This window comes from Hyperoodon ampullatus, assembly GCF_949752795.1.
Source record: "Hyperoodon ampullatus genome assembly, chromosome: X".
NCBI lineage: Eukaryota > Metazoa > Chordata > Mammalia > Artiodactyla > Ziphiidae > Hyperoodon > Hyperoodon ampullatus.
This window is the reverse complement of record NC_136913.1, coordinates 16,097,980-16,119,051: the sequence shown is the minus strand read 5'-3', so window position 1 is coordinate 16,119,051 and position 21,072 is coordinate 16,097,980.

Here is a 21,072-nt window from a genome sequence, read left to right as displayed (position 1 = left end):
CCTTGGGTTTTTCCTACCCTCTTATTTCCCTAGTTACAAAAGTTGGTTCTGTGCATTTTTTTTAAAGCTGGCATCTTGCCCAACTCAGATTGATTATAAAGGTTGGGAGGGGCAGTTGAGATCTGCAGCTTGATTCCCCAGTAAGTTGGCTGTTTAGAAAGATAGCATTGACAGCCGAGACAGCCTGCAGATGGGAAGGCACGTCTGGAGATTCCCTTGTTTATTACGGAGCCACTGAATGACTCACTAGGTTGGGCTCTTCCTTGGAGGAACACAGAAAGATAAGTGCCTAAGTGCCTGGGAGAAATCAGCGGAAAGGTTCTTTCCTCAAAGGCTTTACAGTAGGGTTGCCAGATTAAATATAGGACACCAGTTAAATGTGCATTTCAGATTAACAGCAAACACTTTTCTTGTGTGTAAATATGTCCCGAAATATTTCATGGGACATACTTATACTGAAAACACAGGTGCTCAGTTACATTTACATTTCAGATAAACAAGGAATAATGTTTACGTATAAGCATATTCCCATGCTTATAATTAAACATTATTTCTCATTTATATGAAATACAAATGTTTTATAATTAATTATTCATTTTATTTTTTTAACTTAAAATTTAAAATTTTTAATTTAATTTTTATTTTATATTGGAGTATAGTTGATTTACAACACTGTGTTAGTTTCAGGTGTACAGCAAAGTGATTCACTTATACATATATCCATTCTTTTTCAGATTCTTTTCCATGAAATGCAAATTTTAACAGGGCATCCTATATTTTTATTTGCTAAATCTGGTAGCCCTACTTATAGAAATCTAGCAAGATTTTATGAAATGTTCTCTTTCAATTCAGGAATAGCCAACACTGTTTTTCTCTTAAAGGATTATGTAGGCTGTTGGTTTTATTTATTGGCAGGGTGGAGACATACAGGGGAGAAGGTCAAGGGGAAAGAGACTGGACTGGAAGACAGGAGACTGGGGTTTGAGTCTTGTTCTGCCAGCAAATGGCTGTGTGAAGTTGAACAAGGCACTTCACCTGTCTGAGCCTTAGTGTCCTAAAAGGAGAGGATTGACTAGTCCTTCTAAGGATAAAATGATTCCATTGTCCTTTGTCATTCCCTGTGTTACAAATATTATGATGGAATTCATTTTCCCAGGAGATGATACAGGTTGGCACTGTCCAGTAGAAATAAAATGCACATCACATGTGTAATTTTAGATTTGCTAGTGGTCACACTATAAAAGTAAAAAGAAACAGGTGAAGTTAATTTTATGATACATTTTATTTAACCAATTATATTAAAATATTATCATTTTAATATGTAATCAATATTCAAAGTATTAATGAGATAACTTACGTTCTTTTTTTGTACTAAGTCCTCAAAATCTGATGTGAATCCTTACAGCACACCTCAGTGTGTACTAGCCACGTTTAAAGTACTGATAGCCACATGTGGCTACTGTACAGCACAGGTATAGGCTAAATAAATAACTAGATAGATAAATAGGTAAATAAATACATTTTAGTAAGTTAGATTCAGAAATGAGCAATCTGTAGTGGGTTATGGAGAGAACTTAGGCTATTGGGGAACATGTTCATAGGCTTTTAAAAATTAATATACAGTTGATCCTTATTATTCATGGATTCCATATTTATGAATTTACCTACTCACTAAAATTTATTTGTGACCCCCTAATGAATACTCGTGACACTTTTGTGGTCATTTGTGAGCATGGCATGTGCACAGGGTAAAAAAATTGAGTTGTCCAGTGCACACATTCCCAGCTGAGGTGGAACAAGAGGAAGCTGTCTTCTTGTAGCAACTCTCATACTACAAGCAAGTGTCCTTTTTGTGGTCTGTTTCGTGCCAAGTTTTGGACATTTTTGTGCCTTTTGTGAGTGATATCGCTGTTGAAAATGCTCCCCAAACATAGTGCTGAAGTGCTGCCTAGTGATCCTAAGTGCAAGATGGCTGTGATGGGCCTTATGGAGAAAATACATGTGTTAGATAAGCTTTGTTCAGAAATGAGTTTTAAAGTGCTGTTCGCCACAAATATTTAATATTAATGAATCAACTGTATATTAAATGAAGTGTCTTTAAACAGAAAGACACGTAAAACAAGCTTATGTATTGATCCAAAAATGTTGTGACCAGAGGCTCTCAGCTAGGGGTAATGGCTCAACATGCACCAATTCAGTGTTCGCGGAGATGTTGTAAAACATAACTGTCAGAATACTGAGAATTGACTGTACTCTATTGTTTAGAATAGTTTTAGGTTTATGGAAAAGTTGAGCAGATAGTACAAAGATTTTCCATACACCTACCTCCTGCACCCAGTTTCCCCTATTATTGACACTTTACATTAGTATGGTACATTTGTTACATTTAATGAACCAATCAATACATCATTATTAACTAAAGACCATACTTTATTCAGATTTCCTTTGCTTTTACTTAACGCCCTTTCTCTGGCTATCAGGATACATTACATATAGTCATGACATCTCCTTGGGCTCCTCTTGGCTGTGATGGTTTCTCAGACTTCGTTTTTGATGACCCTGACAGTTTTGAGGGGCACTGGTGGTATTTTGTTGAATTCCACACACCCCCAACATTGGGATTTGGCTGATGTTTTTCTCATGATTAGAGTGGAGTTATGGATTTGGGGAGGAAGATCACAGTGATAAAGTGCCATTTTCATCACATCTTATCAACAGTATATACTATCAACATGATTTATCACTGTTGATATTGGCCTTGATCACCTGGCTAGAGTAGGACTAGTAAGTCTCTTTTCCAGGTCTCTCCACCATAAAGTTAGTGTTTTCCCCCCTTTCCATACTGTCCTCTTTAGAAGGAAGTCACTCTATGAAGCTCACACCTAAGGAGTGGGGAGTGAGACTCCACCTCCTTTAGGGAGAGAATCTACATAATTTATTTGGAATTCTTCTGCATAGGAAACTTGTCTCTTCTTCACTTATTAAGATATTCAATCATATATATCGGTATGGTTTCAGGGGTATTTATTTTACATTTTGGGTTATAATCCGATACTACTCTATATATTTTGCTACTCAAATTGTTCCAGCTTTGGCCATTGGGAGCTCTTTTACTTGACTCCTGTGACCCTTTGACATAATCCCTTCAGAGTGTGTGTGTGTGTGTGTGTGCGCGCGCGCGTGTGTGTGTGTAGCTGAGCACTTCCTTACTTTTCGGCTGTACAAGATGCTTAGGCTCATACTGTGTATTTCCTGCCTCAGCCCTAGAATCTGCCGTTTCTCCAAGGAGCCCTGGTTCCTTTCATTGGAGAATGGTGTTAGAAACCAAGGTCTGGTCACTAGGCTTTGTTGTTACTGGAGTGTCATTCCTTTTAGGCCCTCTCAGCTGACAGAGTAAAGAAATATATGTGTGTATACTAACCCATGCATACATACATATCTATAAATATTTCTTTATATATCCATCTGTATCTATATTAAGCTAAACATGAGTTCATACCGATGTCCCCAACTAATCCATTACCACATGGATCATTCTAGCTCCCTGGCTGATCTGTAAATTTCCACTCCAACAGTGGGAAACCTGGCTCCCACCATCTGCCATCCATTTACTTAATTGTTCAATTCCAGTGAACACGTATAAAAGTATTAGCTAGACATGAATATCATAGGCTTTTATGAAATACATTTATTTCCACTATAAAAATAATACATGTTTAACAAAGAAAATTTGAAAACTAGATACAAATTGGGAAAAGCATCAAAAGCAGGCCCCCTCACTCAAGCACAACCTTTGCTGATGTTTAGGGTTGTTTCCTTTCTCAGTGACCCTTTAATCCAGCCAGACTCTCCCCACACCCCCTAAAGCTGTTCTCTGCTGATGTCATGACATGTCCACAGGCTGTCACTGGCTACTGAAATGAGAGGAGAGCCAGCTTTTCAGGCACCAGGCACAGAGATCCCAGAAGAATTCATGATCCTAGATGGTTTAACTATAAAGTGAGCACAAAATGAGAAAGGAAAAGTTAACGTGGCATGTTGAACAAATAAATAGGGGAAGTGGAGAGGTGGGTTGGTTTCTCCACAGGCACTGACTTAGTTTAGCAACATAAAAACTTCTTGATTTTTTAGAACAAAACAAAAAAAAGGGCTTCTCTGGTGGCACAGTGGTTAAGAATCCGCCCGCCAATGCAGGGGACACGGGTTCGAGCCCTGGTCCAGGAAGATCCCACATGCCGCGGAGCAACTAAGCCCCGCCACAACTACTGAGCCTGTGCTCTAGAGCTCACGTGCCACAGCTACTGAAGCCCACGTGCCTAGAGCCTGGGCTCCGCAACAAGAGAAGCCACTGCAATGAGAAGCCCACGCGCTGCAACGAAGAGCAGCCCCCACTCGATTCAGCTAGAGAAAACCCATGCAGCAATGAAGACCCAAGTCAGCCAAAAATAAAATAAATAAAATAAATAAATTAAAAAAAAAAAAAAAAAAAAAGATGCTCTCTAACTGCATGGCCTTTTGCATGACACTTGACTGCTATGAGGTTTAGTTTATGCAAAATGGTGATGTTAGCCCAATTGTTTCAAAAGTGTCTTCTATGATCCTGTGACCTATGAACTATAGAATGGTAAGGAGCACTTCCAGAGCCCTGAGAAAAGCCTCCTGTTACATATCTTGATCTGGCTGGTGGTTACACACATGTGTTTACCTTGTAAAAATTCATTGAGCTATACACTTATGATTTGTGCACTGCCTTTATGTATGTTATTCTTCAATTTCATAAGTTTACAAAGGAAATTAAAAAGCCTGTCACCTTATCCATCCCTCTTCAAATATGGAGCCTCACATAGTTTATCAGAGTCCAAGAGTCATAGAAACGGCAGAGCCCAGAGGAGGCGGCCATGAAGCCATGAGCTACCAATGAAAAGGTCCTACAACTCCATTCCAGCTCCCACAAGGCCACCTGTGCTGCCATTCCTTCGAGGTGTAAGCACAAGATCAAGATCACTGTGACCTTTATTTAATCTCTCAGTTCCTCTGTGCATAAAACAAGGATGATAATAATAATAATGCCTATTTCTTAGTATTTTGTGGAGATTAAATAAGTCAATACATGTAAAGTGCTTGGAATAGTGCCTCCCACCTACTAAATGCTCAGTAAACATTTGTTAAATTGATGGTGAAGATGATGATAATTTTCACAAGTGTTATTAGGCCCACAAGACTCAAGGCCACCGGAGTGACTCTGTAAGTTTCAAACAAGACTCTAGTTATTTTAACAGGTATTTTAATTCCAAAGTGTATGGATCAGTATTAATTCCATGCTGGCCTTACCTCCACTCAAACTTTGCTTCCAAACACAGTCTAGTGTCCTCTCTCGAGGCTGTCCTCTAAAATGGTTGAATGTTTAGTTTTGGGGTTTTTTTTAATTTATTTATTTATTTTTGGCTGCATTGGGTCTTCATTGCTGTGCGCGGGCTTTCTCTAGTTGCGGCGAGCGGGGGCTACTCTTTGTTGCAGTGCGCGGGCTTCTCATTGCAGTGGCTTCTCTTGTTGCAGAGCACGGGCTCTAGGCACATGGGCTTCAGTAGTTGTAGCATGCGGGCTCAGTAGTTGTGGCTCGTGGGCTCTAGAGCGCAGGCTCAGTGGTTGTGGTGCACGGGCTTAGTTGCTCTGCAGCATGTGGGATCTTCCTGGACCAGGGCTCAAATCCGTGTCCCCTGCATTGGCAGGCAGATTCTTAACCACTGTGCCACCAGGGAAGCCCTGGTTGACTGTTTATTGTCGTGGCTATTAGTGGCTTCAGCATCATATGAAGGGAGCCTGTGGATGTTTTAGGCACTAGAGAACTTCTGGCAAGCTAGAAGCGCAGGAACCTTACAGCAAGGCTGATCTGAGCAGTGAAGAAGGAAGACACGCTAGGTATACAGATGTGAACTTGGAATGCAAAAATACCTTTTAAGATGAATGGTAAACTGGAAATGTGTGCTCAATTGGTACAGCATTCTTGTTTTTAATTGAAGTATAATTGACTTACAATATTATATTATTCAGGTATACAACACAGTGATTCAATATTTTTATACATTTCAAAATAGTCACCATGATAAGTCTAGTTACCATCTGTCACCATACAAAGTTATTATAATATTATTGACCATATTCTCTGTGCTGTACATTACATCCTGTGACTTATTTATTTTATAACTGGAAGTTTGTACCTCTTAATCTCCCTCACCTATTTCACTCCTCCCCCCAACCCCTTCCCTCTGGCAACCACCTGTTTGTTCTCTGTACCTATAACTCTATTTTGGTTTTGTTATGTTTGTTCTTTTTTTTTTCTTTAGATTCCACATATAAATGAAATCATTCAGTATTTGTCTTTTTCCATCTGACTTATTTCACCTAGCATAATACCTTCTCAGTCAGTCCATGTTGTCCTAAATGACAAGAAATCATTCTTTTTTATGGCTGAGTAATATTCCATTGTATATATATACAACATCTTCTTTATCCATTCATCAAATGATGGGCACTTAGGTTGCTTCCATATCTTGGCTATTGTAAGTAATGCTGCAATGAACATAGGGGTGCATATGATCCAGAATTCTAATATATGTCTTCCTCCCCTGAAACCCTGACATCTTGAAGCCTGCCAAAATGCCAGGTTGCCAGGACTTCTGGGAGAAGATAATTGTCTTAGCTTGGGTTCCTCCAGAGGCTGACTCCAAAACAGGGACTCAAGCACACAGAGCTGATTGGAGAGTTGGTCCGAGGAAACACAGTAGGGGAGCAGGAAAGTGAAACAAGGAAGAGAAGGCTGCCAATAAAGAGTGTGGTATCAAGCCAATTATCACTGTGGGCAATTGGCATTAATTACTCAGCACTTCCGGCCTACCACATGGGAGGGCAGTGCAGACTTAAGGGGCCAGAAAAGGCAAAGAAATGCAGGTTCTGGCACGTGGAAGTCAGGCTGGAATGCACTGAAGTGGTAAGGACAGGGGGACACAGGCCAAACCCTGACAGTGTCTGCTACAATAGCCCAGGCCTCATTTGAAGTTGTGGCTACGTGTGCACTTCTGGGGATCAGGTGGTTGTCTTACAGTACATACTGACAAGCTGCAATTTGTCATTTTGAAAATCATTTGGCTTGAGACAAATGTGATGGTTCTCCTAAAATGGTAATTGCGTTTTCCTGGAAATCAACCCAGGTTTGTTTATATGCCACTTGGATGTTGCAGCACATAGCACATGCAGATCTTGAACATCTTGAAAAAGCAGTACAGGGACCCAGCACAAGTCTGTTCACAGACCTGCCCAGAGGACACCAAATGGTATGTTATTTCCTCCTCTCAACTGCATGTCACCAACAAAGGAACCCTACATTCTGGAAGCAGTGCTTTTTGGAGATCTTGCAGCAGGCTACAGACGTGAGATTTCTGTCAGTGACAGGTCTGGCATCCTTTCTGCAGTGTGTCAGTGGCACGGATGAATACTAAGGATGGGGACAGTTGCTATTTTAATTTACATGCTATTGCTACCCGTTTTGGCTGGCTTACCCAGAATGCCCCAGATACCTATTTGAATGGGAAGTGTTCCATATTTGCAAGACAGACCATCTTGTGGAAATTGGTGTTTTGTCACTCTCCTGAACCATGTGAAGTTAGGAAAATGGCTTGTGTGTCTTGTTTGTGTTACAGAATTCTGGCATTTTTTTCTCCCTGTCTTTCTTATCAGCATCTTTCTCAAGGGAGCTGGGAAAAGCCAAAAGTATCCTTTTTACCATTTTTTCAGAACCATCCAACATGAAAAATACAACCTTCTGTTACACCTTAATTATTATTTCATTTTTGTTTTTGAGAATTTCTCTTCTTTTTATTTTTCTCTTGGAATACTGGTAAAATAAACAAAAGTGATCCTTTGTCCAAGGCCCAATATGATGGTCTGATTTGCTTGAGATATTTACTCTTAGAAGCCGTATAATTTCTTCTATATCCTATTATTTTTGCAACATATTTCTATGAATTATTGAGTTATCATATTTTTCTTCATTTTTATATATGAATTTTGTTTATAGAACACTCAAATTGCCATATATAATATTCATGCATATTTAAAATGATAAAGAGAAGCATTCAAAATCTAACAAGAGTCTCATATAATTGCAGTGATGTAATATAATATAATGCAATAAAAATGCAATTTATCCCAAGGACATCTTTGGCAGAATGCAAAGGTCATTGTTTTCTGACCCTAATTTTCAAGCTACTGTCTGACATTTACATTGTGTATCATTAAGAGCATACACAAGTATATCATGTCTTTTGGGGACTAATTTTACATAAATTATGTGTCTCTATGATTTCTTTGCATGATAGGGTATTCAGTCTGTATTAGGAATGTCACACAGATCATCCTCCAGTCCCCTTCCCACCCCCATCACAAGAACGCTGGAAGTAAATCAGAGTAAAGAGATTGGAGAGTTCTTCTGAGACATTCTAAAAAGAATCAACAGCAGATTCCTTCCAACAATAAGACAGACTAAGATCTTTCTCCTATTACTAACACATAGTAATGCTGTAAAAACGTATCCCCAATACATATATGCGCTCAGAAAAGGATAAAAGGGCAATCCCCACATGCCAGACAGGAAGAAAGGAATCATAGAGTAGTAAGGCCAAATAGGTACCACAGCAGACCATGAAGATTTCACACCCAGATACAGGACCCAGAGACTGGGGACTGGGGTTCTAATTCCTATATGGTACAGGAAACGAGGATCCAGACCTTGACGATGCAGGGGAGCCACCACCTCAGACAGCTGTTCCATCCAGGTTCTGAAAAGGGGACTGGGAAACTTGCTAGGGAAGCAACTGTGGCCCAGGGAATTTATGAAGAGGCTGGCATCTGGGACCTCGAGTAGAAAGAAGTCATCTGCAGGAAATGAAAAACCCAGGACTGCACCCTACTCGATATTGAATTCACATTCACAGTTCCTGTATGGCAGAGGAAACCCAAGCCAAACAACTATCATTAAAACGTATCTAAAACCTTTGAAACCTCCAGAATTCCCATCTGAAACAAAAGCAAAACCAGTCCACAGGTACATTCTCACACCTAGTGGCTCACAGGACGCCAGGAAAAAAAGTAATAACCTGCTAAAGAGAAATTCATAATAAAAGATTATGGATGTATATAGAATAATGCATCCCTTGTGAGGGACAGATAGAAAACTCAGCAAATAAGAGAATTAGCACCACATATTAGGTATAATAGATTAATTTTAAAGACACCATAAAATAAGTATATTTTAAATAGTTGAAGACATAAAAGAGAGAAACCAAAATGAAAGCCCAAAATACTATGAAAAAAGACCAGAGAGATTTGAATGAGAACCAAACAGTTTCTAGTAATCAAAAATATAGGCATAGAAATGAGTCAACAGGTTAAACAGTAGTCTAGACAATGGTAAGAAGAGAATTAGTGAACTAAATGATATGTGTAAAGAAATTACCCAAAATGTGGCACAGAGTCGGGGGAGGGAGAGAGAGAGAGAGGGAGAGAAAGAGAGAGAGAGAAATGAACTATGGTAGTAATTTAGAGGAAGTTCCAACATATGTCTAATCAAAGTTGCAGAATGAAAAATTAAAAGGAAATGGAGGAGAAACAATATCCTAAGAAATAATGGCAGAAAATTTTCTAGGACTAAAAAAAGACATGAATTTTTAGACTAAAAGAATATCATGTCCCAAGCAAGATAAATTAAAATAAATCCACACATAGAAAAATGTAAAACTACAGAGCATTCCAGCAGAGGAGAAAAATCTCAAAAGAAACCAGAGAGGGAAAAACAAGCAAATAACCTGCAAAGGAATCACACAGGTTGTAATTTAGTCACATGACCAAACCTAACTGCAAAAGGAACTGTGTGTTTGAGAAGACAAGAACATAACTTTTGGAGACCAGATACCATCTCTACCATGTATACATGTGGCCCTCTGTATCCATGGGTTTTGCATCTTTGGATTCAACCAACTGTGGATGAAAAAAATATTTGAAGAAAAATCTTCCACAAAGTTCCAAAAAGCAAAACTTGAATTTGCGGCTCACTGGCAACTATTTACATAGCACTTACATTTTATTTACAGCTATTTACATAATATTTGCATTGTATTAGGTATTATATGTAATCTAGAGATGATTTAAAGTATACGGGAGGATGTGCGTAGGTTATACGGAAATACTGCAGCATTTTATATAAGGTACTTGAGCAGCCGCGGATTTTGTATCCACAGAGTTCCACTATGGAACTAGTCCCCCACAGATACTGAGGGCTGACTTAATTATCACCTTCTGAGTGTTGAGCTCAGACTTATGGGAGAAGGAAAGAAGAAGGATGCTCTTGGGAAATGAAGCCTTTCCAACTATCCCCAAATCATGGGAATCACTACACAAAGCACAGGAACTTTCTTCTCTGATATTATTTTGGCTTTACTGTTGCAAGTGGTGGTGAAGGAATTCTCCCGCCCAGGTTGAACTTAACATGTTCTAGAAATGAATCTCGTCCAACTTAAGCTCACAGAGAAGGGTGAAGATTTGGATTTGTTTCTCAAACATTGAGCTGAGCCCCAGGCCAATGCACCAAGAGTAACCAGTGTCTGTCTCATTTGTGTGTGACACGTAACAGACTCCGCAAAAGCCTATTGAATACATTCACTGATTCTTACATTCAACAAATATTTATTGGATGGCTACACTGAGCCATTGTTCTAGATCTGCCCTGTCCAATAGGATAGCCATTAGTCACACATGGCTATTTAAATAAACTAAAATTAGAAACTCAGGTCCTCAGTCACACCAGCAACATTTCAAGTGTTCAACAGATACATGTGGCTAGTGGCTACCACATTGGACAACACAGATGTATAACATTTCCATTGTCACAGAAAGTTCTATTGGATAGTACTGTTCTAGATGCTGGAGATACGGTAGTGAACACAACAGACACTTGCTGTCTTCATGAAACCTAAATGCTATGTCAGATCGTAATAAGTTTATGGAGAAAAATTAAGCAACAATGGAAAATAGAGAGCAGGAGTGGAGGAGTGGAGGGGAAATAGTTACAATTGTAAATACGGTAGTTTGGGAAGCTCTCACTGAGAAAGTGACTGTATTAGTTAACATAATGCTAGCTGATATAACAAATAATCCCTCAAATCTCAGTGGCTAAACACAATAGTTTATTTCTTGCTCCAGTCAAGGGTTGTAGGGAGAGACTGTGGAATCATTAGATGGAATCTGTTCCATGTGGTCATTCAGGGCCACAGGCTAACAGAGGATCTGCCATCCACAACCCAGAGCTTCCAGAGTTGCCCTGGGTGTCACCATCAACCCAGCAGATGGGAGAAGAGAAAGAGTGTTTAAGAGGTTTCTGTGGGTCAGGCCTGAAAATGGTGTAATCATTTTCACTGGCATTCACTTGGCCAAAACTTAACCACATGTAGGGTGCCCAGCTGTACTAGTTTGCCAGTTATTGAGGGTTTCCCTGAAATATGGGGCTTCCAGTGCTCAAACCAGGAAAGTTTCAGCCATACTGGGATGACTTGGTCGCCTTAGCACATATCCTTACCTAGATGCAGCAGAAACGATACCATTTTCTACACTATTGAAGGGGAGCATGAATTTTGGTGAGCAGCTAATGTCTGCCATAGTAACATTTCCCTCAAAGAACCGAGGAAGCCAGCATGTGGATCTCGGGGGGGCGGGGGGGAGAAGAGCATTTTAGCCAGAAGGGACAGCAAATGCAAAGGCCTGAGGCAGGGGTGTATCTGACGCAGAAGAGGGGAAGAAAAGCAAGGGGGCCCAGTAGGGCTGGAATAGAGTAGATGAGGTAGAGTATCCCAGAGTATTCTTTCAGGTTCCCACTGATCCACCAGCAACCCTCTTGAGATGTGATTGTTCACTTCCATCCAGTTGGCCATAATTTGTTTATCAAGAAATGATGGGCTTCCCTGGTGGCACAGTGATTAAGAATCAGCCTGCCAATGCAGGGGACACGGGTTCAAGCCCTGGTCCGGGAAGATCCCACATGCCATGGAGCAACTAAGCCCGTGCACCACAACTACTGAGCCGGTGTGCCACAACTACTGAAGCCCGTGCGCTTAGAGCCTGTGCTCCGCAACGAGAAGCCACCGCAGTGAGAAGACCACACACCACAAGGAAGAGTAGCCCCTGCTTGCAGCAACTAGAGAAAGCCCATGTGCAGCAACGAAGACCCAATGCAGCCAAAAATTAATTAATTAATTAATTAATTATTTTTAAAAAGGAAGTGATGAAGATCTTGGCTAACTCCTTCGCTGAAATCCAGATACACAGTCTATGGCCTTTCCCTGGTTTAATAGTTTGATAGCCCTAGCAAAAAAGTTAAGTGGCATGAGCTAACAAAGGTTAAGTTTCAAGGCCCCTCACCTGCACAGTGTTGGAAGGGGCCCTAGCAATGTGTTCAGATGTCATGTAATTTTGCAAAATTTGCAAAAATAAGATGTTCTGACCACAATTGGTTAAGTCCTCTGTCTCAAGTTCTTACCTCCCCTTCAAGTCTCGTGGTGTTGAGTGGCCATGGACATTTTTGAGATCAGGCTGGGTAATTTGAGTTGGGGGTACACTTAGTTTACTCTCAGTGGGAGATATTTACGTGGTTCACAGTGACTTGGGTATATAGTTAGTTTATTGCTAGCCATCGCATTGTAAGAGTGACTCTGGAATCCTTCTGCTACCTACTGTGCCAACACATGCAGCCTTGTGACATGAAGACTCAAGTTACGATATGACTCCTGGCCGTATTGAGATATCAGCTGGACCTACAGCACCTAGTACCAGAGATATGTGAGTAGTGGATGAGGAAGGTTTGGAAACTTTGGTAGCTTGATGTTGTAGAAGACTCTTCCCATCAACAGACACAAGTGGAAGATTCAGTTCTTATTGATGCTTAATCAAATTGGAAGTTCTCGTGGATGGACCTAGAGACTGTCATACAGAGGGAAGTAAGTCAGAAAGAGAGAAGCAAATATCGTACATTAACACATATATGTGGAATCTAGAAAAATGATATAGATGATCTTATTTGCACAGGAGAAATAGAGACACAGATGTAGAGAACAAATGTATGGATACCAAGGGGGAAAGAGGGGTGTGGGATGAGTTGGGAGATGGGGATTGATATATATACACCACTACGTATAAAATAGAGAACTAATGAGAACCTGCTGTATAGCACAGGGAACTCTACTCAGTGCTCTGTGGTGACCTAAATGGGAAGTAAATCCAAAAAAGAGGGGATATATGTATACGTATGGCTGATTCACTTTGCTAAACAGCAGAAACTGACATAGCAGTGTAAAGCAACTATACTCCAATAAAAAAATAATAATAATAAAAAATGGAAGTTCTCCTGACAGAGATATACTGGATGTGCTGCGTTGAATAGTGACCCCTCAAACTCATGTCTACCTGGAACCTCAGAATGTGACCTTATTTGGAAATAGTGACCTTACAGTGTAATTAAGTTAAGATGAGGTCATACTGGATTACAGTGGGCCCTAAGGCCAATGGCTGATGTCCTTATAAGAAGAGGAGAGAGGCACACAGACACACAGAGAAGAAGGCCACGTGAAGATGGAAGCAGAGGTTGGAGTGATGCTGCCACAGGCCAAGAAATGCCAGGAGCCACAGGGAGCTGGAAGAGGCGTGGAAGGACTCTCCCCCACAAACTTCAGAGGAAGCAGAGTCCTGCTGACACCTCGATTTTGGACTTCTGGCCTCCAGAACTGTGAGAGAATAAACTTCTGTTGTTTTAAGCCACCCAGTGTATGGTAATTTGTTACAGTAGCTCTAGGAAATGAATACACTTAATAAATGCAATGTTTACAATTATAAGCACATAATATGTCTTTTTTCTTTTATTAATTGGAAGAAATAGAATTCCTGTGCTTATTTCCATAAGCTTGTAGCAATACTATAAAGGATAAGAACGCGTGTGTGAAGTTGCATGTTATGTGCATCCCAGCTATCAGTCTTTTTATGACGTATTTCATTTGGCCATGATGGAAGTAGGCTGAATTATTTATATTATTTCTATAGAAAATGATATAAAATTATTGTCACATGAAGATGTGATCAAAGAGGATCCAGCACAAAATGGAAGGAAAAAATATATTTCAGGAAGTTAATTAATACAAAATATTATCTTATTTTTATTGATTTTTGTTTGGGATATTTATCTCTTTTTGAAATTTACAATTTGTTGCGAGTTTTGTTCTCATTCTTAGTAAATACTTATGTTTGTCCCTAATTTTGTATCTGCTATTTTGTATGCTTTTTAAACCATCTTCCCTCACCAAATTCTATAAAGCTTCACGGCCCCCCAAAAATCTTGTCTGTCGTTGGGCATGAAAAACTGACGCCAGTTTTTGCATCAGCATCTGTTCACAGCATGGTTTTCAGAAATCTACCAGCAATTTAAGCCTTCTGGAAGCTTATATCCTAAGCGAACCCAGTAATCTCTAGATTTACAACTATCCTGCACAAAAAGGATTTTCATGAGGTCGTGTAAACAGCTCAAAAATTGCTTGTGCTTCTTGTGGTTTTTCAACAGCACTTTGAATGGCATCTTGGGTGGGACAAAAGTTTGGTGTTCCAGACTGTCCCATGTATGCAGAACGTTTGGCATCCTGGCCCCCTGCCCACTAGATACCAGCAACAGGCTCTGTCTTTGACAGTCAGAATCATCCTCAAACATCCCCAAATTTCCCCTAGGCTTACTGTGGGGGAGAAGTACTGTCCCCACTGAGAACCTCTGAACGGTAGATGGCCCCGAGATATTCTTTGTAAATCCCGTTTTATCCAATTAAAATCAAATTAGAATTTAATGTGAGGGCAAGGCCCCTTGCTCTGTATCTCACTTACCAGGCAGACCCTCCCCAGCATTTCCAAATCAGCCCCACTCCGCCACAAGTGAGGCCTGGGAAGCATCTTAAAAAGGCTCCCCATGTGATTCTGACATCCACTGAAATTTGAGAACACTGGTTCTCAAATAATGGTGATTTTGCGCCCCCAGAGGATACTTGGCAACGTCTGGAGACATTTTTGATTTTGACAACAGGGGAGCGGGTACTAATGGCATCTAGTGGGTGGAGGCCAGGGATGCTGCTGAACATCCGACAGTGCGCAGGACGGCCCCCCTACAGCAGAGTGATCCAGCTCAAAATATCAGCAGTACCAAGGTTGACAAACCCTGATCTAGACATTAGGTGCGTCCCTGAAATAGTCTATTTCAGTCCCATTTTAATAAGTCCTATTTTAACAGCATTGAGAGACTTGAGTCCACCAGGCTCTCTGGCTTTCAACCAGCTGACTTGCCCGGGAACCATAAGTAATGTGCCTGTGGCATTGCTATCATCCCCTGAACCGTTGGGAACCCTCCGGCTTCGCTCCCCATCCCTTTCCTGCATCTGTCAGGCTGCCCCAGCCCTTCTCAGGTCTGACAGGGTCGGTCTGAGCTCTCAGCGGGTCCTGGTCTTGCTTAGCCTCTCTAGGTAATTATGACACAGCCAGACTGTAAGTACTCAGCGGACTGTCTTGTTGGGTATGCAGGAACCTTACATTTCCCAGCCTCCCTTGCAGTTAGCTTGGGGGCCATATGACTGAGTACTGACCCATGAAATGTGGATAGAAATGAAACGTGCCCTTTTCCTGGTGATCTTGGCTCTGGGATAGCAGGGAAGGCTTCCAGAAGGGCCCTGTGCAGTGGTCCCCAACCTTTTTGGCACCAGGGACCGGTTTCGTGGAAGACAGTTTTTCCACAAATGGGGGCAGGGGTGGGGGGGATGGTTCAGGCGGTCATGCGGGCGATGGGGAGCGGTGGGGAGCGGCAGACGGAGCTTCACTCGCTTGCCCGCTGCTCACCTCCTGCCGTGCGGCCCGGTTCCTAACAGGCCGCGGCGGACTGGTACCAGTCTGTGGCCCGGAGGTTGGGGAGCCCTGCTGTAGAGGGAAGCCAACAGTAGCCTTGATGCTGGCTGGTGAGCCCACCAGAGGAGGTGCTCTAGGTGGGGGAAATCTGACCCCAGGACTGAGGACTGCAAGGTGAACCCCAGACCGGGCACCTTATGTGGGCCCAGCTGGACTTCGGGGGATACACAGCCTGTGTAAGAGCCGGGAGAGAGGATGTGGGGCCCTGAGTGGCTGAGTCCCAGTTTTTCCAGCAGCAGAGACAACAGGGGCAAAAGAACAGGGATGTTATTGCTGTTGAGGCCTGCAAGGACTTGATGCGTGTCATGAGGACATGGCAGGTCTCTGACTCCCTACCCACACCCCCATCCCTTGAGGATGCTGAGTGGAGGGACTTTTCTCAGATCTTCCGCCAAATTTTTATTTCTAAAATTGTTAAACGTTAAGAAAAGCTGAAAGAATAATACAATTACCCCCTGTAAACTCTTCACCAAGAGTCCCCTAACATCTCTCCATTATTCTAACATTATTCCATTATTCTCCCCCCACCTCTCTCCCTCCCTCCCTCCCTCCCTCCCTCCCTCTCTCTCTCTCTCTCTCTCTCTCTCTCTCTCTCTCTCTCTCTCTCTCTCTCTCTCTCTCTCTCCTTCTCTCTCTCTTTCTTGCTGAAACATTTGAAAGTAAGCAGCATAGTATGCGTTATAATCCATTCCTGTCATTAGTCTTTGTGGTGGTTAATTTTATGTGTCAACCTGACTGGGCTAAGGGATGCCCAGATAGCTGGTAAAACATTATTTCTCAATGCGTCTGTGAGGGTGTTTCTGGAAGAAATTAGCCTTTGAATCAGTAGACTGAGTAAAGAAGATCCATCTCACCAATGTGGGTGGGCATCATCCAATCCCTTGAGGGCCTGAATAGAACAAAAGGGTGGAAGAAGGGCAGGTTTGCTCTCTCTGCTTGAGGTGAGACCTCCATCTTCTCCTGTCCTCAGTGCTCCTGGTTCTCAGGCTTTCGGACTCAGACCAGGACTTACACCGTGGCACCTCCCTGGTTCTCAGGCCTTCAGACTTGGACTGAATTCCACCACTGTGTTTCCTGGGCCTCCAGCTCACACATGGCAGGTTGTGGAGCTTCTTGGCCTCCATAAGACCTGAACCAATTTCTACAATCAATCTCTTATTGATCTATTTATCTTTCCTATTGGTTCTGTTTCTCTGGATAACCCTGACTAATACAGATTTTGGTACCAAAAGTAGTTCTAGAGGAACAGAATTTTAAGGATGAGTTTTCTGAATTGGTTCTGGGGTTTCTGGAATTGGCTCTCTAACCTGATTAGATTTAAAGATGCTAATGACTCTATTTCCAGTAGTAAAGAGAGTGAACGTAGTTTTATCACATATTGCCAAATTCCCGTCCATAGCGGCTATACCGTTTTTCACTTTCACTCGCCATGTAGAAGAGTGCCTGTTTCTGCTCAGCATTGCCAGCAAAGTGTTTTGTCAAGCTTTTGGATTTTTGCCCAACGGATGGATGTGAAATGTGTAGTTTTAACTTATCATGTGTGAAGTTGAGCATATTTTCTTATATTTAAGAATCACTTGTTTATATTTTTTTCTGGACTGTCTTATTTATATTTGTCCATTTTTAAAAAAATTAATTTATTTATTTTTGCTGTGTTGGGTCTTCGTTTCTGTGCGTGGGCTTTCTCTAGTTGTGGCAAGCGGAGGCCACTCTTCATCGCGGTGCGCGGGCCTCTCACTATCGCGGCCTCTCCTGTTGTGGAGCACAGCCTCCAGACACGCAGGCTCAGTAGTCGTGGCTCACGGGCCCAGTTGCTCCGCGGCATGTGGGATCTTTCCAGACCAGGGCTCGAACCCCTGTCCCCTGCATTAGCAGGCAGATTCTCAACCACTGCGCCACCAGGGAAGCCCTATGTTTGTCCATTTTTTAAAATTTGCTTTTGGTCTTTTTCTTCTTTAAGAGCTCTTTATATATGTGAAGGAGGGTTTTTGGGTTTTTTTTAACTGAAAAGGAAGTTTTAAAACTGGGGGAGATGAAGACATGGTCAATTAAAAAGTCGAACTTGCTCTGCTAATAAACAGGAGGGAACATGAGGATGATTAGGTCAAATACAGAAAAATAAGATAGTTTTAATTTTTTCCCCACATGAAAGTCTAGTGTGAACAGAGCTGTGATGCACTACATATGACTGATGCTCCAGAAGAATTTCAAATCAAATGGGCCTTCTCCCTGGACTTCCTAAAAGTGAGACCAGTTGCTGATATATGTAGCAAATGTGCCAACCAGTTCCTTTCTTAAGAACACGATGATGTTGTGATCTCAAAAAGAAAACTTGTAAAGAAGACGACATGTTTCTAGTTTTTAGAGGCATTAACTGGTGCCGCAATTAGAGCATAGCTCTTTAAGTATCCCAAAAGCCAGGTGTTTCATAACGAGCAGCAACGCTCTCTTGGTCCTAATTTGAATTGGGGGGGTATGTTTAAAGTAGAAAATAACCATAGAAAAATGTGGAACTCAAACTATTGTCTCTAGATAAACATCTTGCAAGCAGTGATAACTTGAGAACGTTCTGAATTCAGAGTTTCAACACTGTCAGGCCATGTCTGCACAGGCATTCTGTTTGATGGGAAATAAAGGGAAGAGGAAAATAAATCAACCACTCTAAGGGAAGGCAGCTTGATTGTTCCCTCGAGTCTTTGCTGTGGCTGAGGTGTTCTCCAGGAAGAGAGGCCTGGGGCGGGACAGGTCCCAGAGAGATTGACCCAAGTTCCATTCTCAACCTCAGAAAGAGACAGCCACAGCTCTAGTGGCAGCCCTGTGGAACCGCCCTTGCAGGGGTGCTCAGCGAGCTGCTCTGGCAGGGAGTGAGAGGGAAGGGCAGTGGCAGTGTCAATGGAGTGATGGACAAAACCCGATTGGAGTGGGATCGAAAAAGAGGCAAGTGAAGATGGCAGGCATAAACAACTCATTCTAGGGATCTGGGTGAAAAGCGGAGTAGAACATTGGGGCAGTAGGTGACACTGGACGTAGAGTTGAGGGAGGTGCGTGTGTTTTAAAAGTTTTGAAGTATTTGCAGTGTGTTTAGAAGCTGGTACTGCATTTTCCTGTACAGAGGGGGAAATTGATGAGAGAAAGGCTGGGGTGAGTCCTTGAGAAGGCACGTGGGTAGGACTGGCATCCAGGCCTGCAACCCATGCAGGTGCCCAGGGTCCCGTGATCAGAAAGGCCCTGTGCTCAGTTTAGTGCCCTCTTGTCACCGTCTTGAAATTCTTGGTGATTCCACCTTTGTAAATAGAGTCTAAAGGAGAGAGGGACACGTGCCGGGGCTGGAGCCTCGGCTCACACACGGTCCCGCCTTCTCCAGCTCCCTGGAGGAGGTTCTTAGACACCTGCTCCCCAGCCCTTTAGTGCCCCAGGTCCCATCTGGCTTCCACCCTCCCCAGTCCCTGCCCCGCGAGCTCACTGCCCTCTGCCTGGGATGGCGGCTGGGTTGCCTTGCGGGGAGATGGAGGGGGACCCGATTTCTGCTGTCTTCCTCCACTCCCAATGGGGCCTGGGGACAGGGTGGTGGAGCTCAGGCTTGCACACCCCGGGGAGCTTTAGGGCAGACTGTGGCGGTGGCCGTCTTGCCCCAGGGTTGGCATTGCCACGGCATGTCCAGGCAGCTTAACAGGCTGCATCTTGGTGGGGACAAGCCTGTCGCCCACTGCCAATCCAGGTACCTCGTGTGCCCTGGCGCACAGGTTTAGATATCCTTAAGGGTCATCCAACTGCCTCGGATCAGGGAGACAAACGCATGGGGAGCTGGGCTGGACTTCCTCAGAGCTCACCCCCATCTCAGTGCAGTGGGTCTGCATGGAGGCTAGTGAGGAGGGAAACCCGGCAGCCTACAGGCCCAAGTGTGTGCAGTAAAATTTATGCTAATAATTTAAACCTTTGACCTTTTTCTTTACCTAGAATGACACTGAACAGCAAATAAAAGTGCCATGACAAGTCGAGAGACTGAGGAAGAAAGGAAAAGGCTTTATACTTGAGTACCTTTGCCCCTGCTTTTCAAACAAGGTGGCCCATATTTTCATTTTGAACCAGTCGCCACAAATTTTGTATTGAATACCTACTCTATGCCAGCCACTGTGCTAGTTATTTTTTACATCAATGACCTCATCTGCTTCCCCTGGTAATTCTGCCCTAATGACACTGTTCTTAGAGCTGAGGAAGAACATCCTTGAGTGAGCTCGATGCTTAAGGAGGGACATGACCTCAGGTCTGTCCTTGTCCTGGGAAGCACCTTGAAATTCTCCAGCCAGCAGAAGTGAAGCAGTATCTTGCCTTGAGCCTTTATCTTAATATCGGCTCTTATCAATTTTAATAGCCACCTACTAATCCCTAAGGCCTTCTGTTTGTAAATCTTTCCTTTAAAAATGTATAAGGGCTCAGATTTTTGAAGAGGCATGGGGGCTTTTGCAGGTGGGATGGTGCGCAAGATCCAGAATGTTAGATGTCTGTAGTCGGAAGAGGATGGGCAAGATGGCTTTATCTGCCCTCCCTTCTCTCCAGTGGAATGCTGGCAAATGTTGAACAACCAGATCTTAGTAAAAATTAAAAACCTGATTTATAGCATTTGCCAATTTCCATGGTATAAATCCTCCCACCATAGCTGATTTCAAGCTACCAAGGTGAAGAGGAGAGGAGGGACACACAGCAGGCAACACAGCATTATATACTATTTCCATCGTACAGACACGAGACGTTAAAAAACCCTTAGGAGCGTAGATAATATAAAGTATAATCAAATGAGTAGTCAATGATGAGCACTGCGTGTTTAGTACCTTTGTTTTTAACATAATTTATGAAATTGTATGTTTATTCAATTTAATTTTAAATACTGGCTGTTTCAATTCCTAAAAATTGAAAAATCGGCTCTCGTGAGCCAGTGTGCACTGGTATAAGCAGTGTGGGCAGATGTGAGTTGGTATGAAGCAGTACAAGCCAGCTCCAGCACATCACTGCTTTAGGGGAGCCAAGCCAGGGAGTTGGGGTGAGATG